Source organism: Triticum urartu, chromosome 7A (assembly GCF_056163025.1).
Source record: "Triticum urartu cultivar PI428250 chromosome 7A, HENAU_Tu73, whole genome shotgun sequence".
Lineage (NCBI taxonomy): Eukaryota > Viridiplantae > Streptophyta > Magnoliopsida > Poales > Poaceae > Triticum > Triticum urartu.
In genome coordinates, this window is record NC_141879.1 from 472,647,162 (window position 1) to 472,671,332 (window position 24,171).

General features: G+C 43.9%; 1 pseudogene; it reads right to left on the reverse strand.

The window, feature by feature from the left end:
• Window positions 1–9,588: 9,588 nt before the first annotated feature.
• On the reverse strand, window positions 9,589–17,537 carry LOC147960010 (uncharacterized; annotated as a pseudogene).
• Window positions 17,538–24,171: the final 6,634 nt, after the last annotated feature.

The window sequence follows — 24,171 nt, forward strand, 5'->3', positions numbered from 1 at the left end:
GATGTTGTCCACCTGTAGCACCGAATGCTACCTCTTGAGCGCGGCATTGGTTTTCCCCGAAGAGGAAGGGATGATGCAGCAAAGTAGCGTAAGTATTTCCCTCCGTTTTTGAGAACCAAAGTATCAATCCAGTAGGAGGCTACGCGCGAGTCCCTCGCACCTGCACAAAACAAATAAATCCTCGCAACCAACGCAAATAGGGGTTGTCAGTCCCTATAAGGCCACTTACGAGAGTGAGATATGATAGATATGATAAGATAATATTTTTGGTATTTTTATGATAAAGATGCAAAGTAAAATAAAGGCAAAGGAAATAGCAAAGGAAATAACTAAGTAGTAGGAGATTAATATGATAAAGATAGACCCGGGGGGCATAGGTTTCACTAGTGGCTTCTCTCGAGAGCATAAGTATTCTACGGTGGGTGAACAAATTACTATTAAGCAATTGACAGAATTGAGCATAGTTATGAGAATATCTTGGTATGATCATGTATATAGGCATCACGTCCGAGACAAGTAGACCGACTCCTGCCTGCATCTACTACTATTACTCCACACATCGACCGCTATCCAGCATGCATCTAGAGTATTAAGTTAAAAACAAAGTAATGCCTTAAGCAAGATGACATGATGTAGAGGGATAGACTCATGCAATATGAAGAAAACCCCATCTTGTTATCCTCGATGGCAACAATACAATACGTGCCTTGCTGCCCTTACTGTCACCGGGAAAGGACATCGCAAGATTGAACCCAAAGCTAAGCACTTCTCCCATTGCAAGAAAGATCAATCTAGTAGGCCAAACCAAATTGATAATTCGAAGAGACTTGCAAAGATAACCAATCATACATAAAAGAATTCAAAGAAGATTCAAATATTATTCATAGATAGACTTGATCATAAACCCACAATTCATCGGTCTCAACAAACACACTGCATAAAGAAGATTACATCGAATAGATCTCCACAAGAGAGGGGGAGAACATTGTATTGAGATCCAAAAAGAGAGAAGAAGCCATCTAGCTACTAACTATGGACCCGTAGGTCTGAGGTAAACTACTCACACTTCATCGGAGGGGCTATGGTGTTGATGTAGAAGCCCTCCATGATCGATGCCCCCTCCGGCGGAGCTCCGGAACAGGACCCAAGATGGGATCTCGTGGATACAGAAAGTTGCGGCGGTGGATTAGGTTTTTGGCTCCGTATCTGATCGTTTGGGGGTACATAGGTATATATAGGAGGAAGGAGTACGTCAGTGGAGCAACAGGGGGCCCACGAGGGTGGAGGGCGCGCCTGGTGGGGGTGGGCGCGCCCCCCTACCTCGTGGCCTCATGTTTCCTTTCTTGACGTAGGGTCCAAGTCTCCCGGGTCTTGTTCGTTGAGAAAATCACGTTCCCGAAGGTTTCATTCCGTTTGGACTCCGTTTGGTATTCCTTTTCTTCGAAGCCCTAAAACAGGCAAAAAAACACAAATTCTGGGTTGGGCCTCCGGTTAATAGGTTAGTCCCAAAAATAATATAAAAGTGGATAATAAAGCCCAATAATGTCCGAAACAGTAGATAATATAGCATGGAGCAATAAAAAATTATAGATACGTTGGAGACGTATCAAGCACCCCCAAGCTTAATTCCTGCTCGTCCTCGAGTAGGTAAATGATAAAAACAGAATTTTTGATGCGGAGTGCTACTTGGCATAATTTTAATGTAATTCTTCTTAATTGTGGTATGAATATTCAGATCCAAAAGATTCAAGACAAAAGTTCATATTGACATAAAAATAATAATACTTCAAGCATACTAACAAAGCAATTATGTCTTCTCAAAATAACATGGCTAAAGAAAGTTATCCCTACAAAATCATATAGTCTGGCTATGCTCTATCTTCACCACACAAAATATTTAAATCATGCACAACCCCGATGACAAGCCAAGCAATTGTTTCATACTTTTGACATTCTCAAAACTTTTTCTATCTTCACGCAATATATGAGCGTGAGCCATGGATATAACATTATAGGTGGAATAGATTGGTGGTGGTGGAGAAGACAAAAAAGGGAGAAGATAGTCTCACATCAACTAGGCGTATCAACGGGCTATGGAGATGCCCATCAATAGATATCAATGTGAGTGAGTAGGGATTGCCATGCAACGGGTGCACTAGAGCTGTAAGTATATGAAAGCTCAGAAAGAAACTAAGTGGGTGTGCATCCAACTTGCTTGCTCATGGAGACCTAGGGCAATTTGAGGAAGCCCATCATTGGAATATACAAGCCAAGTTCTATAATGAAAGATTCTCACTAGTATATGAAAGTGATAACATGAGAGACTCTCTACTATGAATATCATGGTGCTACTTTGAAGCACAAGTGTGGTAAAAGGATAGTAACATTGTCACTTCTCTCTTTTTCTCTCATTTTTTTCATTTTTTTATTTGGGCCTTTTCTCTATCTTTTTATGGCCTCTTTTTTTCTTTTTCTTTTTTCCTTTTTCGTCCGAAGTCTCATCCCGACTTGTGGGGGAATCATAGTCTCCATCGTCGTTTCCTCACTGGGACAATACTCTAATAATGATGATCATCACACTTTTATTTTCTTACAACTCAACAATTACAACTTGATACTTAGAACAAAATATGACTCTATATGAATGCCTCTGGCGGTGTACTAGGATATGCAATGATGCATGAGTGACATGTATGAAAGAATTATGAATGGTGGCTTTGCCACAAATACGATGTCAACTACATGATCATGCTAAGCAATATGACAATGATGGAGTGGAACGGTGGAAAGTTGCATGGCAATATATCTCGGAATGGCTAAGGAAATGCCAAAATAGGTAGGTATGGTGGCTGTTTTGAGGAAGGTATATGGTGGGTGTATGATACCGGCGAAAGGTGTGCGGTATTAGAGAGGCTAGCAAAGGTGGAAGGGTGAGAGTGCGTATAATCCATGGACTCAACATTAGTCATAAAGAACTCATATACTTATTGCAAAAATCTAAAAGTTATCAAAGCAAAGTATTACACGCATGCTCCTAGGGGGATAGATTGGTAGGAAAATACCATCGCTCGTCCCTGACCACCACTCATAAGGAAGACAATCAATAAATAAATCATGCTCCGACTTCATCACATAACGGTTCACCATACGTGCATGTTACGGGAATCACAAGCTTCAACACAAGTATTTCTCAAATTCACAACTACTCAACTAGCACAACTTTAATATCACCATCTTTATATCTCAAAACAATTATCAAGTATCAAACTTCTCATAGTATTCAACACACTCATAAGAAAGTTTTATTCTTAATCTTGCATACCAAGCATATTAGGATTTTAAGCAAATTACCATGCTATTAAGACTCTCAAAATAATCTAAGTGAAGTATGAGAGACCAATATTTTCTATAAAACAAATCCACCACCATGCTCTAAAACATATAAGTGAAGTACTAGAGCAAAATTATATAACTCAAAAGATATAAGCGAAGCACATGGAGTATTCTAACAAATTCCAAATCAGGTATGGCTCTCTCAAAAGGTGTGTACAGCAAGGATAATTGTGGTAAACTAACAAGCAAAGACTCAAATAATACAGGACGCTCCAAGCAAAACACATATCATGTGGCGAATAAAAATATAGCTGCAAGTAAAGTTACCGATAGAAGTAGACGAAAGAGGGGATGCCTTTCGGGGCATCCCCAAGCTTTGGCTTTTAGGTGTCCTTAGATTGTCTTGGGGGTGCCATAGGCATCCATAATCTTAGGCTCTTGCCCCTCATTGTTCCATAATCTATCAAATCTTTACTCAAAACTTGAAAACTTCACAACACAAAACTTAAAGTAGAAAATCTCGTGGGCTCCGTTAGCGAAAGAAAATAAAAGACCACTTCAAGGTACTGTAATGAACTCATTATTTATTTATATTGGTGTTATACCTACTTTATTCCAACTTCTCTATGGTTTATAAAATAATTTACTAGCCATAGATTCAACAAAATAAGCAAACAACACACGAAAAACAGAATCTGTCAAAAACAGAACAGTCTGTAGTAATCTGTAGCTAGCGCAAGCTCTGGAACCCAAAAAATTCTAAAATAAATTGCTGGACGTGAGCCATTTATCTATTAATCATATTCAAAAAGAATTAACTAAATATCACTTTCCAAATAAAAATGACAACAGTTCTCGTGAGCGCTAAATTTCTGTTTTTTACAGCAAGTTTAACAAGACTTTCCCCAAGTCTTTCCAATGGTTCTACTTGGCACAAACACTAATTAAACACAAAATAACACAACCAAAAAAAAGGCTAGATAAATTATTTATTACTAAACAGGAGCAAAAATCAAGGAATAAAAATAAAATTGGGTTGGCTCCCAACAAGCGCTATCGTTTAACGCCCCTGCATAACAAGCAAGAATAGATCTAGGTATTGCCATCTTTGGTAGGCAATCCATAAGTGGCTCTCATAATAGATTCATAAGGTAATTTAATTTTCTTTCTAGAAAAGTGTTCCATGCCTTTCCTTAATGGAAATTGGAATCTAATATTTCCTTCCTTTATATCTATAATTGCACCAATCGTTCTAAGGAAAGGTCTACCAAGAACAATAGGACATGAAGGATTGCAATCTATGTCAAGAACAATAAAATCTACAGGCACATAATTCCTATTTTCAACAATAAGAACATCATTAATTCTTCACATAGGTTTCTTAATAGTGGAATCCGCAAGGTGCAAGTTTAGAGAGCAATCATCAAAATCACGGAAACCTAACAAATCACACATAGTCTTTGGAATCGTGGAAACACTAGCACCCTAATCACATAAAGCATAGCATTCATGATATTTAATTTTAATTTTAATAGTTGGTTCCCACTCATCATAAATTTTTCTAGGGATAGAAACTTCCAATTCAAGTTTTTCTTCATAAGATTGCATCAAGGCATCAACGATATGTTTAGTAAACGCTTATTTTGACTATAAGCGTGAGGATAATTTAGCACGGATTGCAACAAGGAAATACAATCAATCAAAGAGAAATTTTCATAGTTAAATTCCTTGAAATCCATAATAGTAGGTTTAGCAACATCTAGGGTTTTAATTTCTTCAATCCCACTTTTATCAAATTTAGCATCAAGATCAACAAATTCCGAATTCTTGGAACGCCTTCTAGGTAAAGGTGGATCATATTCAGTCCCATCATTATCAAGATTCATATTGCAAAACAAAGATTTAATAGGGGACACATCAATAACTTTTAGATCTTCATCTTTATTTTCATAGGAACTAGAAGAACACACTCTTATAAAGGCATCTTTCTTAGCACGCATCCTATCGGTTCTTTCTTTGCACTCATCAATGGAAATTCTCATGGCTTTGAGAGACTCATTGATATCATGCTTAGGTGGAATAGATCTAAATTTCAAAGAATCAACATCAAGAGAAATTCTATCAACGTTCCTAGCCAAATCATCAATCTTAAGCAATTTTTCTTCAATCATAGCATTAAAATTCTTTTGCGAAGTAATAAATTCTTTAATATTAGATTCAAAATCAGAGGGCATCTTATTATAATTTCCATAAGAATTGTTGTAGGAATTACCATAATTATTAGAGGAATTACTAGGATATGGCCTAGGATTGAAATTTCCTCTATACGCGTTGTTACCAAAATTGTTCCTGCCAATAAAATTCATATCCATAGATTCATTATTATTCTCAATCAAAGTAGACAAGGGAATATCATTAGGATCAGAAGAAACACTCTTATTAGCAAATAATTTCATAAGTTCATCCATCTTTCCACTCAAAACATTAATTTCTTCTATTGCATGCACCTTTTTATTAGTAGATCTTTCAGTATGCCATTGACAATAATTAACCATAATATTATCTAGGAGTTTAGTAGCTTCTCCTAAAGTGATTTCCATAAAAGTGCCTCCCGAGGCCGAATCTAAAAGATTTCTAGAAGCAAAATTCAATCCGGCATAAAAATTCTGAACAATCATCCATAAATTTAAACCATGAGTAGGGCAATTACGTATCATTAATTTCATTCTCTCCCAAGCTTGTGCAACATGTTCATGATCAAGTTGCTTAAAATTCATAATATCGTTTCTAAGAGAGATGATCTTAGCGGGAGGAAAATACTTAGAGATAAAAGCATCTTTGCACTTGTTCCATGAATCAATACTATTTTTAGGCAAAGATGAAAACCAAGCTTTAGCACGATCTCTAAGCGAAAAAGGAAATAGCTTCAATTTAACAATATCATTATCCACATCTTTCTTCTTTTGCATGTCACACAAATCAACGAAGCTATTTAGATGGGTAGCGGCATCTTCACTAGGAAGGCCAGAAAACGGATCTTTCATGACAAAATTCAGTAAAGCAGCATTAATTTCACAAGATTCAGCATCGGTAAGAGGAGCAATCAGAGTGCTAATAAAATCATTGTTGTTGGTATTGGTGAAGTCACACAATTTAGTATTATCTTGAGCCATCGTGAAAAGTAAGAAAACTAACACACAAGCAAACAAAAAGCAAGCGGACAAAAGGAGGCAAATAGAGAAAGAGAGGGAGGATAGAGAGAGAGGGCGAGTAAAACGACAAGGGTGAAGTGGGGGAGAGGAAAACGAGAGACAAATGGCAAATAATGTAATGCGGGAGATAAGGGTATGTGATGGGTACTTGGTATGTTGACTTTTGCGTAGACCTCCCCGGCAACGGTGCCAGAAATCCTTCTTGCTACCTCTTGAGCACTGCGTTGGTTTTCCCCGAATAGGAAGGGATGATGCAGCAAAGTAGCGTAAGTATTTCCCTCAGTTTTTGAGAATAAGGTATCAATCCAGTAGGACGCTACGCGCGAGTCTCACGCACCTGCACAAAACAAATAAATCCTCGCAACCAATGCAAATAGGGGTTGTCAGTCCCTATAAGGCCACTTACGAGAGTGAGATCTGATAGATATGATAAGATAATATTTTTGGTATTTTTATGATAAAGATGCAAAGTAAAATAAAGGCAAAGTAAATAGCAAAGGAAATAACTAAGTAGTAGGAGATTAATATGATAAAGATAGACCCGGGGGCCATAGGTTTCACTAGTGGCTTCTCTCGAGAGCATAAGTATTCTACGGTGGGTGAACAAATTACTATTAAGCAATTGACAGAATTGAGCATAGTTATGAGAATATCTTGGTATGATCATGTATATAGGCATCACGTCCGAGACAAGTAGACCGACTCCTGCCTGCATCTACTACTATTACTCCACACATCGACCGCTATCCAGCATGCATCTAGAGTATTAAGTTAAAAACAAAGTAATGCCTTAAGCAAGATGACATGATGTAGAGGGATAGACTCATGCAATATGAAGAAAACCCCATCTTGTTATCCTCGATGCCAACAATACAATACGTGCCTTGCTGCCCTTACTGTCACCGGGAAAGGACACCGCAAAATTGAACCCAAAGCTAAGCACTTCTCCCATTGCAAGAAAGATCAAGCTAGTAGGCCAAACCAAACTGATAATTTGAAGAGACTTGCAAATATAACCAATCATACATAAAAGAATTCAGAGAAGATTCAAATATTATTCATAGATAGACTTGATCATAAACCCACAATTCATCGGTCTCAACAAACACACCGCAAAAAGAAGATTACATCGAATAGATCTCCACAAGAGAGGGGGAGAACATTGTATTGAGATCCAAAAAGAGAGAAGAAGCCATCTAGCTACTAACTATGGACCCGTAGGTCTGAGGTAAACTACTCACACTTCATCGGAGGGGCTATGGTGTTGATGTAGAAGCCCTCCGTGATCGATGCCCCCTCCGGCGGAGCTCCGGAACAGGCCCCAAGATGGGATCTCGTGGATACAGAAAGTTGCGGCGGTGGAATTAGGTTTTTGGCTTCGTATATGATCGTTTGGGGGTACGTAGGTATATATAGGAGGAAGGAGTACGTCGGCGGAGCAACAGGGGGCCCACGAGGGTGGAGGGCGCGCCTGGTGGGGGTGGGCGCGCCCCCTACCTCGTGGCCTCCTGTTTCCTTTCTTGACGTAGGGTCCAAGTCTCACGGGTCTTGTTCGTTGAGAAAATCACGTTCCCGAAGGTTTCATTCCGTTTGGACTCCGTTTGGTATTCCTTTTCTTCGAAACCCTAAAACAGGCAAAAAAACAACAATTCTGGGTTGGGCCTCCGGTTAATAGGTTAGTCCTAAAAATAAGATAAAAGTGGATAATAAAGCCCAATAATGTCCAAAACAGTAGATAATATAGCATGGAGCAATCAAAAATTATAGATACATTGGAGACATATCACCGAGCTATCCCACGCCAAGAGTATACCACCACAAGTATCCACCGCTGGCACATACGCGAAACCATCAAACGATGGCCCCAAGCATTTTATTACAACATAATGGTCCATTGCATCCATTTTGGTTTCCTGGAAGCAAACTAGGTTCACCTTAACCGTATCCACAAACTCCCAAATGGCCTTCCTTTTGGCTGGATTGTTGAGGCCCCTCACATTCCAGCACAACACCTGCGGGTGTATATCCATCCAAGGAACATACACCAACCACCCGTACTGGCACGCTAATGCGAGCACAGCACCACCGTGTTCCGCTCCTCCGCGTCAGTACTTGCCAGCACAGCCTTGCCATACAGCACCGCGATGATCCGTATGTGTTGCTCACGCAAAGGTGAATCAAACAGAGCCTGCAGCTCATGCACCATCCCATCATCCGCCACCATATCTTCCGGCACCAACCCAAGTGCGTGTAACAGGACATTCTTTGCTGGGCTGTCCTTGGTGCGACTCGCAGTGGATTTCTTCGTTGCCCGTGTTGTACGCTTGGGGGTGAAAGGCGTCGCATCCGGCCTCAGCTTGGCTGCTTGCACTTCCTTAAGCAATGGAGGCGCCAGCTTCTTGATGATGTTGGAGCAGAACCCCTTCAGCTTGTTGTATGCCACTACCTCCTGCCTAGACATGCCCGCAGTTTCCTCAGTGCCATTATGCAGAACCAGAGCTTGGAGCTCCGGGTTTTCTGGCACCAAATGTGAGTTTATGTGCTCGCCGCCCGTGCATGGGGGCGTCCCATCATTCATGGCCACGCATGCAGCGCTCATTGGTGGTCATGCTAGCGCATAATCCCCCATCTCCTGTTGCACGGTCCCACATGCGTTGTCGACATCCACAACGTTGTCCTTTTCCTTCACCGAACCTGCCCCTTGCTTGTCCTGACCCCCCTGCATCGATGCCTGATCCGTCCCCATAGTGAGAGGATAGGCTGATGCATCCACCAAGGCAGATGATGTCCTGCCCTTGGGGTCCACCACAAGCCCCACCGGATCCGCTCGCCCGCCCAATGGCACCGTCCACTTTGGATCAGCTGCCTCGACCCCACCAGTCACACTGATGGGGGTCTCACATCTCCCACCGACCGCACAGTCCTCAAAGCTTCTTCCCTATCGTTGTCAGCTGATCCATCCATTGCCTGGCCCGCCTATTTTTTCGTGTTTGCCCCCTGGCCTCGTTGGGCGTTCTGCCTCCACCTGCACAACGGTCATAGCCTAGCTGGCGGGCGCAATGATTGCTGCACTCTGCGTCCCGCCCACGCCACTCCGTTCCGCACGCCCCACCCCATCATTCAAACTCTGTTCCTGTCTGGGCGACATCATTGGCCACGTCGACACCGGTCCAGTCAAACGGTCAAAAGCCGATGTTCTGAGGGAGATCCTGTCATGCATTGTCCCAAACCTGCAAAGTGGGCCCTCAGGCGTCAACTGCATGTGGGGTAACTTCCACTCCTGCCCTTCTCCAGTCATCGCCACGGCGGCCGACACCGCTCCTGCGCCGCCGCCATGGACACGACCACCGCTGGCTCCGCCACTTCCCCTCTCATCCCGCACTCCGAAGCGCCAATCTCTGCGAACTGTGGTGGCTCCTGTGCCTCCACCCTGTCCGACACACCCGGTTCATCAGACAACCCGCTCTGATCACTTCCAGAGGACGATCTCAAGAACAGAGGCTCGTCAGCGGCAGTGTAGTCGAAAATCTCGTCGACGTGAATCAGCACTTTATATTGCAAAAGAGTCGGCTCCATCAACGACGACCTCAAACCTGGCTCCGGCACGGCCAGCCAACGCAGCGACGGGATCTATTCTGGTTGCGCCGCCCACGCAGTCAGCCTGAACGCTGAGAGGTCCGAACGGGAGCTCGTCTCTGGCTCAATCATGTCCACTAGGCACGCCGACCCCAGTAGTGTCTCTGCCACCTCCCGCTCCCAGGCATGGGGCGGGATCCCCTCCAACACAATCTTGACCTTGAACTGCATGGCCGCATGAACAGCCTGGGCCTGCCGGATCCACTACCTGAAGTACAACCGAACTCCCCTGTGCTCCATCACAGGCATGGCGCTCACCCTGTTCCTGTCCTCCGCCCTCGCAAAGACGACGAGGAAGTCCTCCAGCCGGTGGCGCTGGATCGACATCCTCTCTGGCAGAACCCCCACCTTGTCCTGAATCACTTCAATCACGAACTCCGGCGACATCACCCTCCGGGCTCCACCCGCGTACACCACCATGGCTAGCTGTAGGCGCCTCTCCAGGTCGTCCATGGCCGGAGTACGACGAACGATGCACAGCTCCGACAGTCCCATGGCTGAGTCCATCTGCATCTGAAGCCGAGGGGCCAAGGGAGGAGGATGCTGCGTGCCAAGCCTCGGCCATGCCTGCGCCAGGGCCATCGGGAGGGGGGGGGCGGCGAAAGCGAGCTGCTTGGAGGAGATGCCACCCGAGAAATGCGTCGCGCCACCATGGCCACCGCTTGACGCCGAAGCTCCACTTCCGAAGAAGGACTGCGAGGCCGCTTGCAGCCCCTGGTGCCGTGCCCCTCCTCGCCACATCTGATGCATACGATTGGGTTGGTGCAGTCATGCCGGAAGTGGCCCTCACGAAGGCACCGGAAGCAGAGACCATCCATGTCTGGGGACATCTCACGTCGCGGGGAAGACGAAGGAGGACGGGGGCGCTGCTGCAGGGCCTGCAGATCTCGGTCATGGTGCCGCCTCCACAGGGTCTTCTTGGACGGCGGAGCCTGAGCCCTGGGCGCCAGCTGCCGGTGACCGCTCGTCCCTGCGCCAGCAACCACATGACTGACGCCCAAACCCTCGACGCATCGCGTCCCCGACGAGACCTCATGACCGCCCGCGGCCCCCGACGACTCCGAGCAGGAGGAGATGCCGAGCCCGGACACCACCGGCCGCTCCCCAGCCCGGCGGGAAGGCGCAGCCACAGAGTTGGGACTTGAAGCCATGGGGAGGGAGAAGGAAAGGGGGAAGAAAGGGGTGGTCGACGTCGCCGGAGTGGCAAACGGCGGATGGGAGGTGGACGCCGGTGTCAGAGTGACGCACAGCGGAAGCTCTCGCTCACGCGCTCACCACCAAAGCTCACTCGGTTCGGTGCTGAGATTTGCGCAAACCATGTGTGAATGTCAGTCAATGATCAACTTTTTTCTTGTTACATGGTTAAGGCGTCCAGGGATGCGATAGTGGGCACTGCAGCCAGTCAGCATGCCCTGGGACCCAAGAAGAGAAGGCGGCCTACTGGTGGTAAGAAAGGTGGCAAGGGTGCCACTAGCCAGCCTGTTGAGAAGATCCAGATCCAGGCTAATAAATCCTCAGGATCTAGCAAACTAGAGGGTCATCGTTCTTAATGGCGGTCGTACCATGTGGTGGATGAACCCATCCTTGATGTAATCATCCCCTCTCGTTAGAAACGAGGATTCAGCACGACGGGGTTCTCTCTAGGGATAAGATTGCTACCGCGCCGGGAGATTGATAACAATCATTTTTTATGGTGCAGGTCTCAATGGGCTGTGACTTGGTCGATGAATTCCCCACCCCCCCCCACAAGTTCTATCTGTGTTTCAAGGAGATCTTCAACTTGTTCCTCCTATATTGGCTCAATGACTCCTTACTCCACCTATGGGCACTCATCAAGCCACAATGTCCAGACTCGACAACGCAAGGGATTTTGCGGTAGCAGACCCCTACCATACCACATGCGCGAGAACAACCTACGCAACCCTAAGGGGTGTGAAATTGCGAAGAGGTACTGTAGGATCGAGAAAAGGTGTCTAGAGGGGGGTGATTAGACCCTCAACAAAGAAAAGTAGCAGTTTTTAATTTCTTCAAGTTAAGGTGGAGTTTTAGCACAAGTTTAAACATTCACAATACATTTCAAGCAAGCATGGCAAGAGTATATGAGCAGCAGAAAGTAAAGTATGCAAGTTGCAAGAATGTAAAGGGATGGGATTGGAGTATGCAAACGCAATTGGAGACACGGAGATTTTTGGCGTGGTTCCGATAGGTGGTGCTATTATACATCCACGTTGATGGAGACTTCAACCCATGAAGGGTAACGGTTGCGCGAGTCCACGGAAGGCTCCACCCATGAAGGGTCCACGAAAGAAGCAATCTTGTCTATCCCACTATGGCCATCACCCACGAAGGACTTGCCTCACTTGGGTAGATCTTCATGAAGTAGGCGATCTCCTTGCCCGTACAAACTCCTTGGTTCAACTCCACAATCTTGTCGGAGGCTCCCAAGTAACACCTAACCAATCTAGGAGACACCACTCTCCAAAAGGTAATAGATGGTGTGTTGATGATGAACTCCTTTCTCTTGTGCTTCAAATGATAGTCTTCCCAACACTCAACTCTCTCTCACAGATTTGGATTTGGTGGAAAGATGATTTCAGTGGAAAACAACTTGGGGAAGGCTAGAGATCAAGATTCTTATTGTTGGAATGAAATATTTTGGTCTCAACACATGAGTAGGTGGTTCTTTCTCAGAAAATGTATATTGGAAGTGTAGGCACGTTCTGATGGCTCTCTCCACAAATGAAGAGTGGGTGGAGGGGTATATATAGCCTCCACTCAAAATCTAACCGTTACACACAATTCACCAAACTCGGTGGGACCGAATCATGAAACTCGGTCAGACCGATTTGGTTCAAAATATGAACGTTAGGATTTTCGGTGGGACCTATATGATCAACTTGGTGGGACCGATGTGCTAGGGTTAGGGTAAGACCTCAACTCAGTTTGACGGATTACACAAACTCAGTGGGACCGATTTTGGTAATAAGCAAAACAGAGAGTTGGTCAAGCGAACTCGGTGGGACCGATTGCATATCTCGGTGGGACCGAAATTATTGCAACAAGTAATAGAGAGTTTGCAGGCCCGTCTCGGTGAGACCGAGATCCCATTGGTGAGACCGAACTGGTTAGGGTTTCTGGCAGTGGCTATGTCAAGTGAACTCGGTGGCGCCGGTTAGATCAAATCGGTGGGGCCGAGTTTGACTTTAGGTTTGGGACATATGTGGAAATGAGAAAGTGGTTGAGGGCTTTTGGAGCATATCACTAAGCACTTTGAGCAAGCAAGCCATTAAGCAACACCTCATCCCATTTTAATAGTATTGGCTTTTCCTATGGACTCAATGTGATCTTGGATCACTAAAATGAAAATGTAGAGTCTTGAGCTTGAGCCAATCTCTGTCCTTAGAATTTTGAAGGGGTTCCACATCCTCTTGTCCAAGCCACTCCACTGTTGAACTCATCTGAAATATGCTAGGTGAAAATATCAGTCCAACAAGAATGTTGACATTAATTACCAAAATCGCCTAGGGAGCACTTGTGCTTTTAGGTACATTTCGTACTTCATGGTTGCCAATAAGGAGAAGGGGTGCCTTCTCGTGCCCTACGGTCATGAGTAAGTTACTCGCTAGCCACAATATGATTCCGTAAATTTCATTATGATGGCATGTTCCAAGGTTAATTTGAGCATAATTATTCTATTGAACTGTATTCGCATGAACCACTACATCCTCATCATTGCATCCCTGAAGAGGGCCAAGACATGTTTCTTGGATTGGACAAGGAGCATGAAGAAAGACTACACAAACCTCGAGGATGTGTAGATGAAGCTCTCTTTGAACTAACATTTAGGGGAGGAATCATCATACCCGGGTTGCATAAAAAAACATAAATGACATGCCACGCTTCGGCCACAAAACCGACTTTTGTTGCATGCAGCAGCCACAAAACAATGTGACCAACGAGTGCTATGTCATCCACCACATGCAGTAGTACGCATGGGCCTGAGCACCCTTCGCAAATCAAGTTGATATCATCGGCCGGGGAAAAGAATGCAGTAAACCTGTAATGGAGGTTGCAGAGACGAGTTCAGACGCATCCAACCAAAGTTTGTGAACATCATCAACTAGGATGTCGTGAACGCCAACACGATGTTCAACGGCGGCGCAACAAGTCCAAAGGAGGTCAAGGCTCGCTTAAAGGGATAGGCTGATGACATCCCACTGTTCTTCAACTGGACACCTAACATTCACTGCTATAGTTCTGAGTACAATCGAAGTGCTATGTAAAATCAGAGTGAAGGTACTCGTGTTCTATTGCGTATACGTTACATTGTTGTTGTGTTAACATTCTTCCAAACTTGCTCATGTATCTAGAGTTTCATTCAAACATCTTACTTCTGTCTTTAAGATGCATACTTTCTTTATTAATAATCTCATTATAATTATGTGGGCCAGTCAACATATGCCATCAATAGAAACAAAGTACAGTTTTATGTAAAGAATTTGAGAAAAACTTGGTGATGTGCCAACATGGAGCACGTCACTAGTGTATGTGATACTAGTGGTGTGCCTATTGTGGCACACCACCAGTGTTTTGGTGGAGTGCTCACCACACACCACAATTATCAATGGTGTGCCGCCCCCACACCATAGTCCATAATGCCCATTTTGGTATGCCAGTATTAACCTTACATTTCTGATGTGTTGGGTTTTTAAAGACTAAGGATTAACGTCTATAGTCGAGGGTTATCATGTGTGTTACCATGTGGCAGTTCTTACCGTTCGGAAAACCTTGTGTGATATAACCATTTGTGTAAGTCGTGGGTTGTGGCAACCCACCAATGTCAATTCCGGATTGTTATTACACTATGTCAACTTAGGCAAAAGTTACAATATGTCTTAACTATGTGAGAGCAAAGAGGAAAAACATGGGTATTCATAGAGGTGGCTGGGTGAAACCCCTGATTGATTATGTGAAACTTAATGTTGATGTAGCCTTCAACATCACCGAGGAAAACGGAGCTACCGGTGCAGGGCTACGCGATGATCATGGCACGTTTATAGCAGCTAGCCATTCCTCATGTTGTTTATGCCGCCATGGCCGAGGAAACCGCTCTTAGGAATGACTTGGCCACGCCAAACTCTCGGAGCCGATGTCGTATAGGTTGATGGTCAAATCTTAAAATACTAAGTATATATGACTGCCCACATGGTAAGATGACGTATGCATTGTTGCGACTAAACAGAGTGAGAGGAGACGAACAATCGACATCGCAGGGACTCCGGCGGCGCAAACTTGGGCAGAAAGATGGTGGGTGCATGCATCGGCAGCAGCCGGTATCCATGATCGATCGTGCAAATTGGGGCAACCTCCCGGCGACGGCCGTCACCATCGCGAGGGGGAAGTGGGTCACTCCGCTGAGTTTCCCGCACGCGCGCCCTAGCGCCATGGAACGGTGGCCGCCACGCGATTTTCTTCCAGCCGACCGGCCGGCCAATGGCACCGGAGCAAGGACGAACACTTGCTATTGTTCGCTGCACCGGAGCATGTGCGTGCGTCACCGAGCAATATTTCTCACTTGGCATACGGACTGCGCAAGGCAAGTACGGCAAGGAAGCAGTAACATTTGGTCCACAAGTTGTGCTCCGCATAGTGGCATACTCACTAGCTTGCTTGCTACAAGATGACCAGCACTAGCTAGTGAAGCATGCATGCGTGCTCCGATGATCTGAATGCGGTGTGAGCTATCCGGTTGCTGCTCATCGATTGGACTCCGCACCATGTAGAGTGCTAAGCGGAAAACTAATGGCGTGGGATTTCTTGGGATAATCAATTAGATGGGCACCCAATGGATCATGCTGTTGCGTGCGTTGACTAGTACCGTTAATTTATTATTATTTCGTGAAAGTGAAGGAAGAAGCGCACAAACCACACACCACAACACTCACGCCCGGCGAATTAACCTGTGGTCAGATGATTAGAGGGACCATGGTATTTCCAGCCCATCAGGATCCAAATCCTGATGTTTGCATTTATTGCTGGATTTGTTCAGAATTTTCGGCGATGAGCATTCAGTGGGAGGAGACATTCCCGTTGACGACGAGGTGCTTACGATTACTTCGTAAATTTCAAGATAATATGCCGGCTCAGTCTTTCGAAGATGCTCATAGGGATAGAGTGTGCGTGTGTGTGTTCATAAGGATAAGTGTATACGCATGTATATAAGCACTTGCGTCTGTACTGTGTTAAGAAAAAAACACTCACGCCTGAGGGACGGAGGGAGCGTCTTCTGCACATGCATGTTAGGAATATATTATCCCAGCATCGGGTCATATGTTTGTGGGAGCATTTTGGTCATGTGACCATATCGTTTAATTCACGTTCAGGAACCAAATCCCAACTTCACAAATCACACTTGGTTAATTTTGTCTAAAGCAAAGGTCAGATTTTCCAGAAATATTTTTTTGTTAAATTATGATTTGTCGACCTTAAGGGAGTGAGCCTATCTTAACTGGTTGAGGGAGGGGATGTACAAACCCAGCACCTGAGTTCAAATCCTCACGGAGACGAATTTAGGTTCCTAATTATTCTTGAGGACCATTCTTTCCTGATACTCATGCTTAATGCTTAATGGTTGTATGCATCCTTAGTTGATGCAGAGCCGGGGAAGTGAATTTCTCCGCCATGTATAAGCACCAACAACCTTAGTGTCCCTCGCGTAGCCTTCCTCCAGGGGCGGCCGGGGAGAGAAACCTAGCGCTTCGGCCGCCACTTCCCTCCCATCTCCCTCCCCTCGTCGTCCCCGGAGGTGGCCGTTGGGAAGGTGCAGCAGGAGGGGCAATGCTTGGCGGCGATTTGGAGCGGCGGCGTGGTCTATTGTGGTTGCTTTTTTTGGTGGTGCGGAGTCGTTCCAGCGGGGACAACGGTTTCGATTAGGGGTGCCGTTCAATCCGCGGCGCATGGATCCCAGAGCAGCGGCTCTAGAGCGGCCGCGGTGGCCCCATTCCGCCGGGGATGTTCGGCCAGGAGGCGGATCCTTGTGGCGGCGCCTGGGGGCAGCGGATCACGGGATTACGAGCCCAGGTTCGTCATAGGAGATGCGTGCGCATGCCTAACTGATGTGCTGTTAGGCACCATGGTGGTGCCAACGGATGGCTAGGCGGCGGCTGGCTGGATCGGGGCGGCATGGGGCCTGCTGCCATGATTCTTATGGTGGTGGTCCTCATGCTATTTCCGCTTCATGGCAATGTCCTGCAAGATTGGTCCTCCTCAACCTGGTCATCGACGTGTTCTGGAACTACCGCTGAAGATCTTGCCCAGGATATCAGGATTGGACAGAATCCGGTCATGCACGTCCATATCAGCCTACGAGGTTCTGAGGGTGTGGCGCAAATCTCAATTGGTTGATGACACCTTGGGACATGTCGGCTTCTCGACTTTCATCATGGAGACAGCGGTGGAGAAGGTCATAGTGGCCGAGATCGGAGGATCGGTTAGACAGACACAACCTTGGTAGCGATTGAGTCAGCCAGGTGTCAAATAACTCTTAGGAGCAGTAGTTATAAATGGGGCGACAACACTGGCGGATTTCATTTTTGGTGGTGCTCCTCGGGTGCCGAGTCATGACTTTTAGGGTGGAAACCTAGGGTCTGATCTTCATTGGTGGTGTCTGGCGATTGTCTTGCTGAAGGAATTGTTTTGAGAGTACAGGCGTTCTCCAGAGTGAAAATGTAAGATCTTGAATTGGGCAACAACATCGTTTGTGCATTGTTTCCTTCTTGAAGGCATTGCTTTTGCGAGACCTTTTATGTTTTTGGGGTGTTGTGTTAGGTGGTGGTATGTGTGCTGCTATTTAGAGGAGTCGATTGCTGTGGCGGGACCTTTCTTTTTTCCTTTGTTTTTATTTTCTCCTTGGATGTGTGCATTCTGAATGTCTTTGTGACATCTTGTTGATGGAAAAGCTGGATGTAATTGATATCTTCATGATATTAATGTATTTTCCTTTTTTAAATGATTTGTTGCCATTTTATTTTATGAAATGTGATTTGTCAATCTAACAAATTACTCACTTGTGTTACCACAAATGCATTTTTAACATTCTTCTCAATTGATTGGAACCATTTCCCCCGTGTGATCCTTTCCTGCCGGATTTTTTCTAAAAAAGGAGGATCACTCCTGGTCTCTACATCAAAGTGATAGATGCAACCCCTTTATTAAACAAAGTACCCTAAAATTCTGTAATCCAATACAAGCTCACACAGAGCTGAGAATGAAAACAAAAAGGGTAAGAAATGGCCACAACCGGCAAAAATAGGGCGAGATGCCTACCCGACTATCCTATTATTGGACTACCATCCAAAACAGTTGTAGATATCCTGAGGTATCATCTTTCATCAGATAGACCTAGTAACCAAAGTCTCCCTGGCTGCCGCATGAGTGAGTAATGACCACATACGGATCCATGCAGTGGCCCTGTAGATAACCTGCAAAGAATGGTACGAGTCTATCTGTTAAAAATCATATCATTTATGTAATTCCATATAACCCAAAGTAGCGTGCATACTCCTACCCGAATATGTGTTGCAATATTTGTCTCCATTCCATTTAGCCACGTCCCGAATAACATGTGAATGTTATTTAGAGGGGTAATATTAAAGGCTATATGAATGAACACCATAGTACTTTGGCCAGCGGACAATCGAGTAAAAGGTGTTTGATATTCTCATTTTGATCACAAATACTACATCTTTTGACTACCCTCTCAATTACGTTTTGCCAGATTGTCCTTTTTCAGAACCACCCCTTGTGAACAAACCACATGAAAGCTTTGATTCTTAACGACACTTTAATCTTCCAAATATGTATCGGTTTTGAAATTGGACTAGAGTCAATTAGGTCCACATACATAGATTTCACTGGGACGATATCATTCATAGTTAATCTCCAGTGAATACTACCAGGCTCATCAGAGAGATGAATGTGCGTCAACCTTCTCACCAGATGCAGCCATGCTACCCATCGGTCTCCTATCAAAGATCTCCGGGATTGAATGTTTAAAGGGTTGGATTGTAATATTGTAGCAACGTAAGCCTCCTTACATTGCACAATATTATAAAGAGATGGATATTGTGTGGCTAAAGGCGTCTCCCATAACCAGGTATACTCCCAGAATCTAGTTGAATTACAGTTTCCAATGATGAATTTAGTTCTATGAAAGAAGGTTGCTTTCGTTCTCATCAACCCCTTTTAGAAAGGTGAGTCATTGGGTCTAGCAGTAACCTGGGCCAAGGTCTTAGATTGCAAGTACTTGTTACCTAAAATTTGCACCCACATACCTTCGGTCTCAACAGAAAACTTGTACAACCATTTATTGAGCAGACATATATGTTCTTCACCTCTAAATTTTCAATCCCGACAACACCCTGGTCCTTCGTCCTACAAATAATATCCCACTTAGTAAGCATGCACTTTCTCTTTAGAAGAAATATACTTTCAATATTGTTGTGAAAGTATAGTCCTTATTGGAGTTGTTTGGACAAGCTCTAAGTTATTCTGGCATGGGTTTTTATACTTTGTTTCTTTTTTAGAGGTTACATGTGGTTTTGGCATGGGAAAACACCAGAAAGAGTATGCGTTATAAACATATACAGTGTGTTTGGTTACCCGTGGCACCCCATGCAGGCTCTGGAGAAGCCAGATTTGGCTAGTTTGGTCATTTCCAGTGAATCAGACTCGAGCAGGCGCAAAAAGGCTCCACCGAGTGCACCTCTTAGGTTTGCAGGTGTTCATGTTCTACTTAGATCATCAATTTTCTTCACACAATTCTTTCTAATCTACACAATGGCGCTTCAATAGGAGATAAGCTCTACAAAAACATGCACATCGACGTTCTGATTTCATCCTAGTTTCATTGACTATAAATCTTTAACATTGTGTTTATGTTTGGAGCTTTTTCAGAGGAATTTTATCGCCCACGATTGACCATTTAAAATTTTCTTTGAAGAGTAGCTTCATCTTGTGTTTCACACAACTTTTGTGTTGTAAATTTTCTGTTTCAACCGCCCGAGACGAATAGATTTATACCTCCCTACTAGACTGTACACACGTGTTTATGTGTGCATGTTATTATGAATTTCAGCAAATTTGTCGCACACGGTCGACCTTTTAAAAAATGACCACTGGCTTCAACTCGTTATTCCACACGACTCTCATGTTGTAAGCTTTTTATTCCAACGCTCATAGACAAAGTTCTCCAAGTGTAATGGTGTGGGGTAAGATCACCACGTTCACAAGAGGTGAGATTAATCATTGATGCGCACGTAACCAAACTGCCGTACGTTGCATCCAGGAGCACAGACATGCAACAAAACATTGTTCTTCACCCAAAAAAATTGTGCTTGTGTTTTTGATCTCTTGCAGCATGGGGCTTTGTGGGCAACCAAACATAGTGTATAACATGGCTCGGAGTCTGTATAATCGGGCCGGCTCTACTAAGCCACATGCAAGAGGCCCAAAATGGATGCAGGAAACCAAACATACCCATAGTGGAGGCTGGAATTGGGCTAACTTGGCAAGGCATAACTAAGACGGAAGTGTTGTTATTGTGACGAGAAGAAAGCAATTCAAGATATTCATGATGTGTCCATTTTGTGCGCCTATTGTGGCGGGTTGATGTTGCTTTTAATTTACCTCTGTTATTCTGCCAACTAATATTTTCAGATACGTTTCGGGACTAGTTGGTATGGGTAATGGGTTAGTGACAAATTTAAGACTCAAATCTGGGTGGGTGGGTGCTTTATGTTGAGTGATTGATAACTGCCATAATGTTTGGGTTTGGCAAAATTGAAGTTTTCAACTTCTTGCGGATCAACCATACAATTGATCAATATATGGTGCTCTCTGCAACATGTGAATACATGAGAGTCTTTGGCCTCTAGGTGTAGCCACCTGGAGATGTCAGAACAAACTATGTGTAACCATTATGTATGGCAGTCTAACAATAGGAATTGGAAGACTAAGTGCGACATGTAATCTCTATTGCGTTTGTTCTAGCCTTCAGACTTTGTGGCTTCTTTGAGTTGCAAGATTTCTAAAACGTCCGAGTAATAAGAACACATGAATGTCATCTTCAATAGTACAATATAAGATGGACATTTGATTTCGTAAAAAAACTATATGATTCTACACATGAGGTTAGAATGGATGAGAAAATAACCTATGAAATCTACTATAAATGAATCCTAAAGAAAAACTCCCAAGGATTGCAATCCTATGAATCAAACAACACACATAGAAAAAATCCTAAGAATTAGAATCCGTCAAAAATTCTTGAGAAACCCATTGAACAAAAGAGGGCCCAGTGTATGGAATGAACTTTGTGACAATAGATGCATCCATGCATCTAGGGCCTACATGCATCAATCAATGCAGAGACAAGGGTGATCCATATTTTTGAAAAGAAGATAGTGGTAACTAGAACTGGGTATTTATATATTTGTTGTGATATGACATGTTTGCCCTGGCATGCATGGTTGAATGATCAGTGCCACAGAGAGAATATCATGTGCACCTAGAACACTTGTACAATTGGTGCACCGACTATGAAAAACATGTGTTATGGGTTTTTCAAGTATTGAAAGAACAGTTGAGTATATAAACATAGCAACTTATGAAAATTCACTTGTGATAGTGGTAAGGACCCCATTTATAGCCCAATTCGAATTTAATAGTTTTTTTGACCCAGTGTAGTAGAACAATCAATTGTTGTACATTATTTTCACATTAATTTTAAACAAAGATATGTAAACAAGTAACAAAAGAAAAAAAAACTATCCAACACTAGTTCTGCCTAAATTGATAAAATAATCATATTCCAGGGAAAATATACATCAAAACAATAATCAATCTATTGATCAAGGAAACCGCGATTCGTCATTTTTGTCATGTGCTTGACAAGAATGTGGTCCTTAATTTTGAAACGCCAAGAATCAGTTTCATGAGCTTCATTCCTAAAAATATTTCTATTTCTTTGCATGCAAATATTCCAACAATCCATTATAATGATGTCCATTGAAATTTTCTTGGGAAGAACTTGTCTAGCCAACATAAATTCGTTATAACTGGCAACCCCCTGGGTTTTCAAGGAATTATAGCCTCGCAGTACTTGGGTAAAAGCGTAATCCCAAAATACACGAAGAGAGCTTTCCTCCATGGATTCATTACAAAGGATGCATGCATAGCCGCTCATTTGGGCAAAAACATATTTTAAGGAAACTTCTGGTATTAGCCCTATCATTTAACAACAACCAGTGTGTGAGTCTGCTAGCAATTTTACAGAGCCATTTGAAGATCATGTGAGATCCAGAGGTTCCCATGAGTTACATATATAATGTATACAACCAGTTGTAATTTGTATGTATCAAAAAAAGTTTCGCCTCTCCTTGGCAATAACTCACGGGAGAGATGAGTCTGGGAGGGGAATGGAGGGCATCGTCATCGCAACTCTCTAGAGAAAGCAGGGCATCAACTATCGAGGTCGAGCCTTTGGGGGAGTTGGGTAGGCGTTTGGACCAAGTAGTGAGATGGGCTGATTTAGACTGAGCTTACTCATTAACCAGGCTCATTTAACTTTATTACTTTTACCTAAAAATAACTTATTACATAGACGATCTCATATTAAAGCTCACTTTGACTCGTTAGTCGCCGATTTCGAGCTACTTGTCTAGCTCGCGAGTTTTGAGTTTATTGCCAACGTTAATTGCAACACTAGATAAGCTTCACGCGTGGAAAGACCAACCTTGTTGTGAGTATACGTTAGGATGATAATTTTACCAATTGGTATGGATACCCACGGATACCGATACCGTACCCGCATGGATAAGGTATGGGCCTAATTTTATACCTATGGGTAGTACCCTGATACGTCTCCAACGTATCTATAATTTTTGATTGTTCCATGCTATTACATTATCTCTCTCGGATGTTTAATGGGTTTAAATATGCTATTTTATATTATTTTTGGGACTAACCTATTAACCGGAGGCCCAGTGCCAGTTTCTGTTTTTTTGCCTATTTTATAGTTTTGCAGAAAAGGAATACCAAACGGAGTCCAAACGGAATGAAACCTTCGCGATGATCTTTCTTGGACCGAAAGCAATCCAGAAGACTTGGAGTCGAAGTCTGGAACTCCACGAGAAAGCCATGAGGTAGGAAGGCGCGCCCAGGGGGGTAGGCGCGCCCCCACCCTCGTAGCTCCACCGACGTACTTCTTTCGCCTACATATACTCTTATACCCTAGAAATATCAGGGGGCCACGAAACCACTTTTCCACCACCGCAACCTTCTGTACCCATGAGATCCCATCTTGGGGCCTTTTCCGGCAATCTGCCGAAGGGGGAATCGATCATGGAGGGCTTCTACATCAACACCATTGCCTCCCCAATGAAGCGTGAGTAGTTTACCACAGACCTTCGGGTCCATAGTTATTAGCTAGATGGCTTATTCTCTCTCTTTGATTCTCAATACAAAGTTCTCCTCGATGTTCTTGGAGATCTATTTGATGTAATACTCTTTTGTGGTGTGTTTGTCGAGATCCGATGAATTGTGGATTTATAAACAAGATTATCTATGAATATTATTTGGTTCTTCTCTGAATTCTTATATGCATGATTTGATATCTTTGCAAGTCTCTTCGAATTATGGGTTTAGTTTGGCCTACTAGATTGATCTTTCTTGCAATGGGAGAAGTGCTTAGCTTTGGGTTCAATCTTGCGGTGTCCTTTCCCAGTGACAGTAGGGGCAGCAAGGTACGTATTGTATTGTTGCCATCGAGGATAAAAAGATGGGGTTTATATCATATTGCTTGAGTTTATCCCTCTACATCATGTCATCTTGCTTAATGTGTTACTTCGTTCTTATGAACTTAATACTCTAGATGCATGCTGGATAGCGGTCGATGTGTGGAGTAATAGTAGTAGATGCAGAATCGTTTCGG